Here is a 12,562-nt window from a genome sequence, read left to right on the forward strand (position 1 = left end):
TAGGGACTTATAAGGGGAAAACGTTCTGTGTTAAAGTTCTGAAATAAACTTTTTGAATTGCACAGTGATAAGACACAGCCCAATACCTAGGAGCAAATAAACTGATTTCCCAAACATGGAGAGACAGCTGAGTGTTTTATTTGAATGACAAGTCCATTCACCACCCTCTGACAGTTTCAATCTAACTCGTTGAAGTCCAAACTAAGTAGATGAATGTGCTATTCCATTGTTCCCTTCAAATTTACACTATTGTGAAGCACCAGAGCTACTACTGGGGAGTCAGAAATCCTTGGTTCTACTGGTTTTGCCCTTACCCTTGTCTACCTTACGGGTATTAGAAGAACAAATGGATACTACATATAAAAGCATTTTGAAAAGTATAAAGTAATGATCTATTTATTAGATAAACATAGATTAACTCCCTACTAAGTACCAAGCATAACTGCAGATGTTATTCCATCCTTAGAACAATGCTGCAAGATAAATATTATGACTCCACTTTTACAGATGAAGAAAATGAGCCTCAAAGAAGCTATGTAACTTGCCCCACATCATACAGCTATGACACGAAAAGCTGAGATTCAAATTCAGGGCTTTTCAGTCCAAATGTAAGTCTACTTGCTCCTATGACAAGTCCCTTCTAAATTTACACTAATATGTGAAAGAATGCTAAGATTTAACTGTCTTACATAAAACTCCAAGTTAGCAGGTGACCTACATACTTGAACTCAGGGTACCCTAACCTTCTAGTGTGGGAGAAGCTTCTTTTCCTTTCCTTGAAACCTGAAAGAATGGTGCTTACAGGGAGCTGGTCAGTACAAGTGAGAGAGAGGGCAGTGCTGTTCCTGCATGACCTGCCCCTGGCACCTTCAACCAGGAGATATGGTGCAGCAATGAAGATACTGCTGGTTGGCACTTTCAACCAGGAAATGTGGTGCAGCAATGAAGATATTGCTGGTAATCAGCTTGGAGAGCTGCCATGTAAGCTACAAAGTACACTGGTAACCTTGCATCTCTTAATCAAGGATATCCGCCCTTTTGCAAGGAAGTGCAGGATGTAAGAATTTTATGGAGTCCTGGGGGAGAAGTTTGGGGAAGGAGTTTTTCTTGGGACCCCTTAAATCTCAAGATATACAAAATGCCCAGTAATGCCAACAAGGTTGCAACCTAAAACTTTTGAGTATATTCATCCCATAAGCTATACAGGTATGACTTAAGTACAGGGTACTTAGTTTTATATTTCCCCCAGTTCCCGCATAGCTTAACAACTCTCCTTCTTATTTTGAGCAGACAATGACATTTTAGACTCATATGCACAACCCTAAGGTCATAGAATGTATTAGTTTGTTCTCATGTTGCTATCAAGGACTACCTGAGACTGGGTAATCTATGAAGAAAAGAGGTTTAATTGACTCACAGTTCTGTAGGCTTAACAGGAGACATGACAGGGAGGCCTCAGTAAATTTACAATCATGGCAGATGGTGAAAGGAAAGCAGGGAACTTCTTCACACGGTAGCAGGAGAAAGAGAGTAAAGGGGGAACTGTCACACACTTTTAAACCATCAGATATCATGAGAACTTACTCACTATCATGAAAACGGCAAGGGGAAATCCTCCCCTATAATCCAATCACCTCCCACCAGGCCACTCCTCCAATTTGAGATTTGGGCAGGAACACAAATCCAAACCGTATTATTCCACCCCAGCTCCTCCCAAATCTCATATCATTCTCACACTGCAAAATACAATTAACCCTTTCTCAACAATCCCCTAGTCTTAACTCACTTCAGCATTAACTCAAAACTCCATAGTGCAAACTATCTTCTGAGATAAGTAAATTCCTTTGGCCTATGAGCCTGTAAAATCAAAAACAAATTAGTTACTTCCAAAATACAGTGGGGGTACAGGCATTGGGTGAATGCTCTCATTCCAAATAGGAGAAATTGGCTAAAACAAAGGGGCTACAGGCCCCATGAAAAAAACAAAAAACAAAAAAACAAAAAAACCCAAGAGGGCAGTCATCAAATTTTAAAGCTCCCAAATAATCTTCTTTGATTCCATGCCTTACATCTAGAGCATGCTGATCCAAGAGGTGGGCTCCCAAGGCCTTGGGCAGCTCTGCCTCTGTGGCTCTGCAGGGTACAAACCCTGCAGCTGCTTTCATGGGCTAGAGATGAGTACTTGTGGCTTTTCCAAGTGCATAGTGCAAGTTGTTGGTGGATCTACCACTCTGGGGTCTGGAGGACAGTGGCCCTCTACTCACAGCTCCACTAGACAGTGCCTCAGTGGGGGCTCCAACCCCACATTTCCCCTCCACACTGCCCTAGTAGATGTTCTCCATGAGGGCTCTGCTCCTGCTGTAGATTTCTGCCTAAACATCCAGGTATTAGCATACATCCTCTGAAATGTAGGTAGAGGTTCCCAAAATCTCAATTCTTGCCTTCTGCATATTCGCAGGCCCAACATCATGTATAAACTGACAGTGCCTGGGGCTTGCATCCTTTGAAGCCATGGCCAAGCTGTACCTTGGCCCATTTTAGCCATGGCTGGAGCTGGAGTAGCTGGGACACAGGGCACAATGTCCCAAGGCTGTGCAAAGCAGCTGGGTCCTGGGCCTCACCCACTAAACCATTTTTCCCTGCTGGGCCTCTAGACCTCTAATGGGAGGGGCTGCTGCAAAGGTCTCTGAAATGCCCTGGAGACATTTTCCCCATTGCCTTGGTTATTAACATTCAGGTCCTCTTTACTTATGCAAATTTCTGCAGCAGGCTTGAATTTCTTTTCTACCACATGGTTGAGCTGCACATTTTCCAATCTTTTACACTCTGTTTCCCTTTTAAATATAAGTTCCAATTTCAGATCATCTCTTTGTGAATGCATATGACTGTATGCTGTTAGGAACAGTCAGGTCGTATCTTGAACACTTCAATGCATTAGAAATTTCTTCTGTCAGATGCCATAAATCATCTCTCTCAAGTTCCATGTTCCACAGATCTCAGGAGCAGGGGCGCAATGCTGCCAGTCTGCTTGCTAAAGCACAGCAACTGTGACCTTTGCTCCAGTTCCCAATAAGTTCCTCATCTCCATCTGAGACCACCTCAGCCTAGATTTCATTGTCTATATCACTATCAGCATTTTGGTCAAAACCATTCAGCAAGTCTCTAGGAAGTTCCAGACTTTCCCACATCTTCCTGTCTTCTTCTGAACCCTCCAAAGTGTTCCAAACTCTGCTTGTTACCCAGTTCCAAAGTTGATTCCACAATTTTAGGTATTTTTATAGCAGTGCCTCACTCTTCTGGTACGTTTTCTGCTTTCTCTTCTGGTTCTAATCTGCTTTTATCCTGCTATAAAGAACCACCTGAGACTAGGTAATTTATGAAGAAAACAGGTTTAATTGACTCACAGTTCCATAGGCTTAACAAGAAGAATGACTGGGAGGCCTCAGGAAACTTACAATCATGGTGGAAGGTAAAGGAGAAGCAAGGACCTTCTTCACATAGTAGCAGGAGAGAGAGACAGCAAAGGGAGAAGTGCCACACTTTTAAATCATCAGATCTCAGGAAAACTCATTCAGTATCACAAGAACAGCAAGGGGGAAATCCACCCTCATGATTCAATCATCTCCTACTGGGCATCTCCTCCAATTTGATGAGATTTGGGCAGGGACACAGGACACAAATCCAAACCATATCATAGATGAATATGAGTCAAGCAATTCTGTTTAGGAGCATGAGTTGGCCTCAGAAACCAGCTTACCTGAAGGCTTCTGTGTGCATGTGTATGATCACATGTGCATACACACACACACACACACACACACACATCCCTGTATATCCACTGCACAACCTACCTTCTAGCCTCTCAAAGCCATAATTGAGGACTGCAGAATCACCTGACATAGGCTCAGGATAAATTGCAGAACCAAGTGTGTCGGGGGCTTCCAAGTCTATTCCAAGTTGCAGCTTCTTCTCAGGCAGCTGCTATGGCTCTCAAGCTGATATCGGAGGGCCCCATTACCACCATCGGCACAGAGTCCCTGATCCAGGCAATGGCCCTGAGGACTTCTTAGCAGTTGATATGCCCTGTCACTGGGAGGGAAAAAGCTGCCTTGTAAAATGGTTCCTTTCATTTATAACATTGACTCCACAGCCAGAATCGGAATCTATTTGGATTTCCTTCACTCTTCAGCAAGTCAGTGAAATGCTTTTCATTTTCTCCCATCTCCAGGGAACTTCCTTTACAACATTTATCAATGAGAAAACAAAATAACTCTGGACTCACACCTGTAGGATGGAGCTGGAAGGTGATAAAATAGCATCCATTCATTCTGAAACAGAAGAATTTTACACATTGTATGGAGTTAATGTGTTTAGACTGCAAAAAGCGAAGGAACTAAAGTCCTGAAGCCTTTTTCCCCTCTCCTTGCCCCTTCCCTTAAATATGGAAACAAAATCCACAGTGTCCATGTGAGAGTTCCCTTAAATGAACTGCTTGAGTAAAACTTTGCTGCTGTGAGCAGATATCGCCAGGACCAAGCAGGTCTGGGAGATGCTAGGAATTCTCAGGGATGATTAATCTGCCTTGATCCAATTTAGAGCCTTCAGCATCCCCAAGCCTTCTGATTTTGATATCTGTTGCTCCTGACATCATTCCTCCTTATTACCTGCTTATTACCTCTACTTCTTTCCTCTCTATATCCTTATCCCTGTGATCCTGATCCTGGACTCTGCCAACCTGATTCTAAAGATCGTCTTCATTAACAACTAGGAATTAGAGCTGTCTACTTAAAATGCATTATGCCTGCAATTTCCAGTGGAAATCAAAACTCATTGAGTAAGAACTCAGTCTATTCCTAGTCACTGACCAAATGGCAAAGATGTTTCTTTCTTTTGAGCATTTACAAGGACTTAAAAGCAATTGGCTTGAAACTTGATTTGGGGAGTTCTTTTACAACAATTTGTTTTAACAGGCAAAAAAAAAAAAAAAAAGATCAAAATGTTCATGAGAGGCCACTTTGTCTGTCTTTCTGGAATTCTGTGCTTTCGCACATTAATGTTCAGGTCCTGTGGACAAAACAAACTGATGTAAAGACAAATAACTTCTTATGGTCAAATAATATTCTAATATATGGGCAGGAAAAAGAGCTCTAAAATGAGGAACTGTCTTCACACGTACTTTGATTGCTACTTTTGTTTTTCTCTCTCTCTACAGACTGGCTCTTTGCTCCCAGGGCATCTGTCTTGTCAGTGTAATTTAATGCCTATCAGTGTAGTGATGGAGAAAGTGATGCTGTGTCACCATCCCTTCTGTCTTAGCCATACTTTTGCCAAAGTGGAAGTACTGCTCTAGAATCATTTATAGGTCTGTAAATGAAGAGGTAGGAAAAAATGGGTCTTTAAGGTGTGGCTGCTGCTGGTCTTCTGGGCAAAAACAACTTTAAGCAAAATGAAGGTAGCTTTGAACAAAGTGTCGGTAAAGGTTGAATTGTGTCCCCCACACAGATATTTTGAAGTTGTTGGAACTCAGAACTAGAAGACCCGAAGTATGGCACTTTGGCATGCTGAGTACTTTAAACTTTAGGACACTGGAAGGGCCTCAGAAGCAAGGTCTCTCTGACCTTCTCCTGCCCTTCTGTTTACAGCCCCTCTTTCACTTCTGAAGCAAGTCATAGAAACTAGAATTTCTCCTCTCCAAGGCGGTTCATAAAAACTAGAACCCTTTTATCCTAAAGCAAACCATAAAACCTAGAAAGGTCTCTCTCTTCTCTTTTCTTCCTTGAAGACTTTCATTTTAGAGGGATTCTGCCCCATACCTGGGTAGAAAGAGAATGCTATGCAGAGAGGCTGAGAAGAATCTGGAAAGGCCTTGCTAGGTTCTCCACCTGAGTTTATTACCATTAGATCATACCCTTTTGCCCAATCACATTTCTGCGTGGCTGTCCATTCTTCATCAAAACTCAGCATAAAAACAGATTTCCCTGGGTCTTTTGGTCATAATTTCAGCAGTCTCTTTTGTTGTGTAAAACTTTGATGAAATGCATTTGTTATGCATTTTTTTTGTTGTTAATCTGCCTTTTGTTAAAGGAATGTCAACTATGACCCTTATAATGGGTGAAGAAAGTTACCACACCTTCCTGCCCCTACAAAATCCTAAGTTTGGTACCTGTGAATTCAACTTTTGGAAATAGGATCTTTGAAGATGTCATGAAATTAGGATGAAACCATACCAGATTATGGTGGACTCTAAATCCAATGATTAGTGTCACTGATGAGTTTCATTCTAAATGACTAACTCAGGTACATTTGCATTGAAAAGTGAATACAGTTAGGTTTTGATTTTCACATAAAGCCCCCAATTTCACAGGCTGTTTATGCAAAGTCCAAGCAGCCTATTCTTCTGCATAGTCTGAGTCTCCTTGACAATGATCCCTCTGTCCCATCACCCTTCGCCAGTTGGCACCAATCCCTCTCTTTTCTGTCATTAATTGTATTGTTAATGTATCTCCTAATAGATCAGAACTTTCCAACTTCAAGTGTGCATACAACTCAGCTCAGAAGTGTGTAAACTGCAAACTTTTAGTCCTATGCTCAAAGATTCTGGAGTGAGTTTGAAGTGAAGAATTCAGCATTTCCCTTTTAATTTCTCTCCCCATTTATTTTTCATTCTGTTTCAGACTTTTCCTCCAATGATTCTCTCTCTCTCCCTTTGCCTCTTTCTCCATCTTAAGCCTAGTGAGAGACCCAAATGAATTTGAGGAATAGCAGGACTAAAACTCACAAACACCAAATATTTCTACTCACCAACATTACTGAGTATTAAAAACAAGTAAATAAAAAGTTATCAGAAGAGCACAGTCCCATGCTTCTCAGACCTGGCTGCACAGAAGAATCACTTGGGGAAACATTTAACAAACACCAATGCCTGGTCCCACCCTAGGCCATTTAGATTAGAACCACCTAGTGGAGGAGGCTAAATACTGGCAGATCTTACCACTAACCCGAGTGATTCCCCGTGGGCAGACAGCGTTGAGAATCCTTAGTGTAGTCAACAGATATAGCTGCACAAATATGGATTCACAGTGTTCCCTCTCTGTTCCTCACAGGGATGCCTCCAGGGTGGTCACAGTAGTGAGGGGTGAGGAATCTGCCAAAGCTAAGAAGTTCCTAAAAAGAGCTCCCAGACTTTTACTTCTGCCCCTCATCCCACTCATATCAGCACCCAGAAGTATCTTAGGCCAGCAGGTGAGGCGAACATAGTGTTACTCAGTAAGCCATGGCCCCAGACCTACTTCCTGGGGTCCTGGATCTGACGTTTTGCTACAGCATACCAAGGCAGTCTCTCTCATTCTGCATCTGGGTCACAGTCATGCAGCCTCTTGCACAAATTGAATCTAGGGACTTTCCACTTATGTCCCCTTAGAGATTTTCCAGAAACATGCCTATCCATAACATACTTTTCTGAATAACTATCTTTTATGTCCTCTCTTTTTCACTTTCAATGATGTACATTAAAGGGCAGCCACAATCTATTCACTCTGCCTGTCTAAAATTTAGTGAATTATCCTTCTATTGAATTATTCTTTATTATGATGAATTTAACTGGAGAGAGAAGTCACCACTCATAGTACCTTCCATCCTCCTGACAACTTTTTGAGATTTTGCCTAAAAGAAAGGAGACCTTGCAGCTATGCTATGGTCAAAACAAAGCTAATGTTTAAAACTCATTACTTTTAAATTTTAACAGCTGCACAGTATTTTATTACATGCACACACCAAGTTTAATTAACCAGTACTATACTGATGAATATTTAGATTGCTTCAATCTTTTACCACTATAAACAATCATGAAATGAATGTTTCTACATATTTTGTATCCATATGCACTAGTATATGTGTAGGACAAATTCTTAGAAGTGGAATCTTTGAGATAAAGGGAATATGCATTTATAATTTTGAGAAATATTGCAAATTATCTTCCAAAGAATTTTATTGTTCACTATTTCATCCCTGATGTCTAAAATGGACTACTCCTCATATCCTCACTAATACAATGCAATATGAAACTATTTTATCTTGTCATTCTGATATGTGGATATGAACTATCACTAGAGTTTTAATTTGCATTTCTATTGTAATGAGACTGGACTTTTTCATATGTTTAAAAATTCTGTATCTTCCTATGAATTATTTCTTCATTATTTTCCAATTTTTCTGTTGAACTTCTTATATTTTCTTATATCTAATAAATTAGGAAAATGAGTCTCTATTATATATAATGTGAATACTTTCTTAGATGCCCATTTTAACATTATTTTTTATTTTTTTCCTGAAGATTAAAACATTATTTAAATAAATGTATTGATAGCTTTTATAATCACTGGATTTTACATCATACTTAGCAAGGCCTTCCACTCTCTACAGTGTATATAAGCTGGGCGCAGTGGCTTATGCCTGTAGTCACAGCTACATGGGAGGACTTCTTGAAGCCAGCAGTTCAAAACCAGCCTGGGAAACATAGCAAGATCCCATCTGTGAAAAAAAAAAAAAAAATTAACCAGGCATGGTGGTATGGTGCCTGCAGTTCCAGATACTCAGAAGGCTAAGGCGGGAGGATGACTTGAGCCCAAGAGTTTGAGACCAGCCTGGGCATTATAGGAAAACTCTCTCTCTCTCTCTCTGTCTCTCTCTCTCTCCATAAACACACGCACACACGTTTTCTCCTAGCACTTTTCTGATTTCTTTCCTTTTCTTTCTCTACTTTTTAAAAAATGTTTACTGAACAATCCATTTTATGCCACTGATCAGCAATGCCACTTTTATAGTAGACTAAATATGTGTATATCTGGATGTATTTCTGGACTGAATTGTAGTCCATTAATTTGTCTGTCTATTGATATGCCAGTACCACACTATTTTAATGTCTACCTTTTCATAATTTATTATTATCCAATATGACTATATCTCATTCAATACTTTTCTATTTCACAGTTTTCCCTGGCCATTATTTCTTTCTAGTTTTTACGTATGAACTTTCTATCAGTGTATCTAGCTCTATTAAAAAAAAAATCCTGAGTCCCAGCATGATGGCCCATGCCCGTAATCCCAGCACTTTGGGAGGCTGAAGTGGATGGATCACATGAGGTCAGAAGTTCAAGACCAGCTTGGCCAACATGGTGAAACTCCGTCTCTACTAACAAATACAAATACTAGCTGGGCATGGTGGTGCATGCCTGTAGTCTCAGCCACTCAGGAGGCTGAGGCAGGAGAATCACTTGAACCTAAGAGGCAGAGATTGCAGTGAGCCAAGAGAGCGCCACTGCACTCCAGCCTGATTCACGTAACAAGACTCTGTCTCAAAAAAATAAAAAAATAAATCCTGGTACTCTTTTAATTACAATTATATTAACTGCCTACATTAAATTAAGGAAAACTGACATATTTATGAGTCTTTCTAAAAATAAAGTATGTTTTCACTTGGTCAATTCATATTTTGAATCTCTCATTAACATTTAAAAACTTTCTTTACACAAATCTTGCACATTTATTGTTTAAGCCTCGTTTTTAGTTATTTCATGTTTTTTCTTTGATGATTGCAGAAAGATCTTTTCTTCCATTATAAAATTTAACTTGTTGAGATTCATATGTATGAGCCTTATTGATTTGTGTGTGTTATATCTGTATTTAGTATTCTCTTTCCCAGGAAAGACCAATGGGTGGCCCCAAGATAAAGCAGTATAGAAAGTCACAAGAGGAGTAGGAGGAAAGGATACAGACATTTTTGCCAATTTAAGAATATCAGGTTTCTCCTTCAGACCCTGAATCTTAAAAGGTATTTTTTTTAGGACTAAGGCAAAAAAAATTTAGACAGTAACCTTATTTGACAAACTAAAAATATAAATTGATTCCAAAGGGTTTAGACAGAATCACAGATTATAGCTCAATAAAGAAAAAAGTGATGTAATGCGTTTTGTCTGGCACTTGAAGTGTTCTCTTGGAACACTTCCTAATACACTCCGGCTTCCCTGCATCACCTCCCATGCCAGTCATGGTGGTCTCCTTCCTGTGCCTGATCCCTGCTACCACTGTTCGGTGTGTCCTCAAAGCTGCACTTGTGTACAATTGCTGGTAGTATCTCACCAGGACAGGGTCCTTCTAAGTCTCCTCTATGATGCATTTGTGCACCCTTACTATTCATAGTCTTCTCCCTGAGACTACTCAGTAATTGTAGCATTGGTGTCTAAATAATTACCAGATTTTGGAGTTGAACATTCCAATCTTCAAGTTCCATCTATACAAATTACTGGATAAGTTCAGCTTAGATAAGTTCTTTAGCTCCTCAGAGCTTTGGTTTTCTCCTATGTAGAGTGAGGGTAATATGTGGCCTACCTCTCACCCATGGTCATTGTCAGGATTAAGTATTCCTTTAAATATATCTAAACTATAAAGTGGTATCCAAATATCAAGTGTCAGGAATAACCCACAGACTAAAAATCACTCTACAAAGAGAAAGGAACAGAGCTCTTTTCCCTCTTACTCTGGGATGGATTCAGAAAGGTGACAGAGGAGAGGAGTAATTGTTCTTTTGTTATTCAACTGATAGGGTCAGGCAGGCCGTGGGCAGCATTCTTCTGCCAAGAATAGTAAATAGGCATTGTCACAAGTGCCAATGATAAACCGATTATGAATGCCTGCTTGAACGCTATGTTAGGGGTCTGAAGACCCATCTGAGTAGAGAGGGCAGACGGCTGCGATCGGTTAGTAATGCTGCATGAGAACGACAAGGAGAGATGGCAGAACTAATGCCACATGTCTGCTTTTCTGTCCTCAGTTTTGGGTTTCCATCATGGGAAAGCAGTAGTTGAACTGCTACCACTATTGATCTTGTGACATTTTTCCAGTTTTCTCCATTGCCATAGCCTGAGTGTGTCTTAATACAGATTTCAGTTTCATTTGTTCCTTCAGTCTTTGAATAGAAATATAGGCCACCCCTGTGGGGAATTCATCTCAATGGGCACATTTCAGTCACATCAGCAATGATCTATTGTTCTTACAATGTTCAGGACACTCTGTGCTGGGGGCGTGGGAAAACCAATGGCATTTATTGATACCTCCTACATGCCAGGCACTGTATCTGGTGCTCCATGAGTGTTTTGGGTTTTTTTTTTATCCCCCTCATCCTCAAAAACTTCTACAAAGCAAGTCTTATTTTGGCCATTTTACAAATAAGGAAACTAAAATTATTGAGATCAAATATTTTAACCTTCAAATGCAGAACTCTTTTCACTACAGTGAAAAGTGAAATTTGTCTCATCCTCAAGGGGCGTCTGACTGTGCTATACACATTCCTCCACAGAAAAACCTAGAGGACCTTATTGAGTAATGAGTCAGCTGACATACAAGTCCTCTCCCTGCAAATACTGGAGTAATCTCAAAGCCTGCACCAGGCCTTCCAGTTAGGAGACTCAGTAATCTTTCTGTTGTCTTCGCATAGCAGAGAGAGGCTAACCCACAACAAGCCTTGGGGCCTTTGCAAGATTTCCTGATGATCTAAATTTATACTGCAGGAGCCCCAAGCAGCTTTTTATTTACAGCACTCTGGATCTCAATCTCTTAGTTACGTTACTCCCAATTAAGCTGATGTATGCTCACAAAGCATCATTATGTGATTTAATCACAGAGCATTTTGAATTAATTATATGCAGACATTTTATAACATATTCTAGGTGCTTCACTAATATTGGCACTGCTTTTAATAGATACATAAATAAGTATGACTGTGGTATTCAAGTTCCAATCCTGAGAAATATCCCCTACTGAAGGTAAGATATGCATGTTTCCACATGTATGTTTTTAAAAATTCCATGATTTAACATTTACTTGCTCTCAGTAAACATTTAACTGGACAGATAAGCCCTCATGTCTCTACCTTATGAAGCTGAGTAGCCTGAATAAATTAAACATATTCATACATTTATTAATTACTTTCCCTTTGCTGGTTATTGGTGATGGATAGGGTTAAAGGTAGGTCATCATTTCACAATAGCCACAACTACATTTGAGTAAGGGAGGTAATTAAAGTTTTCAAAAAAACCCAGAGGGGTTTATATTTTAGCTGGAGTTAATTCCATGGTGAATCAAGTGAGAAAAATACTCATCTCTCCCTGAGGCAAACGAGGTTACTATGACCTCTTCCAAGTCACTAAGTGGTTCGTGGAAGTATAATTTTATGTAACATTTTATTATATTTTACTCCCAGAGTGCTTGTCTTTCCTGAGACTATTAAGCAGGCTTCCTACGCCTATTTTGCACCTTTTCAGAGTCTAATCCTATATCTTGGTTTTTATTGCTCCCACACTGGCCACTTCCACTTCCCAATCCTCTCACCCTCCGCCCCGCCCCCAGCCTCTCTATTCTTCACCCTCACACCCCAACCCCCTGGACCCCCATTCCCCATCCCACAAGTAGTCCCTTGAGGCTTGACCTTCCTGCATCCTAACCCCACCATCAAAACTCATCTGTCCTATATCCTATTCTTTCCAGATTCTCCTCGCTAACAGAAAAA

The sequence above is a fragment of the Macaca fascicularis genome, chromosome 9 (genome assembly GCF_037993035.2).
Source record: "Macaca fascicularis isolate 582-1 chromosome 9, T2T-MFA8v1.1".
Lineage (NCBI taxonomy): Eukaryota > Metazoa > Chordata > Mammalia > Primates > Cercopithecidae > Macaca > Macaca fascicularis.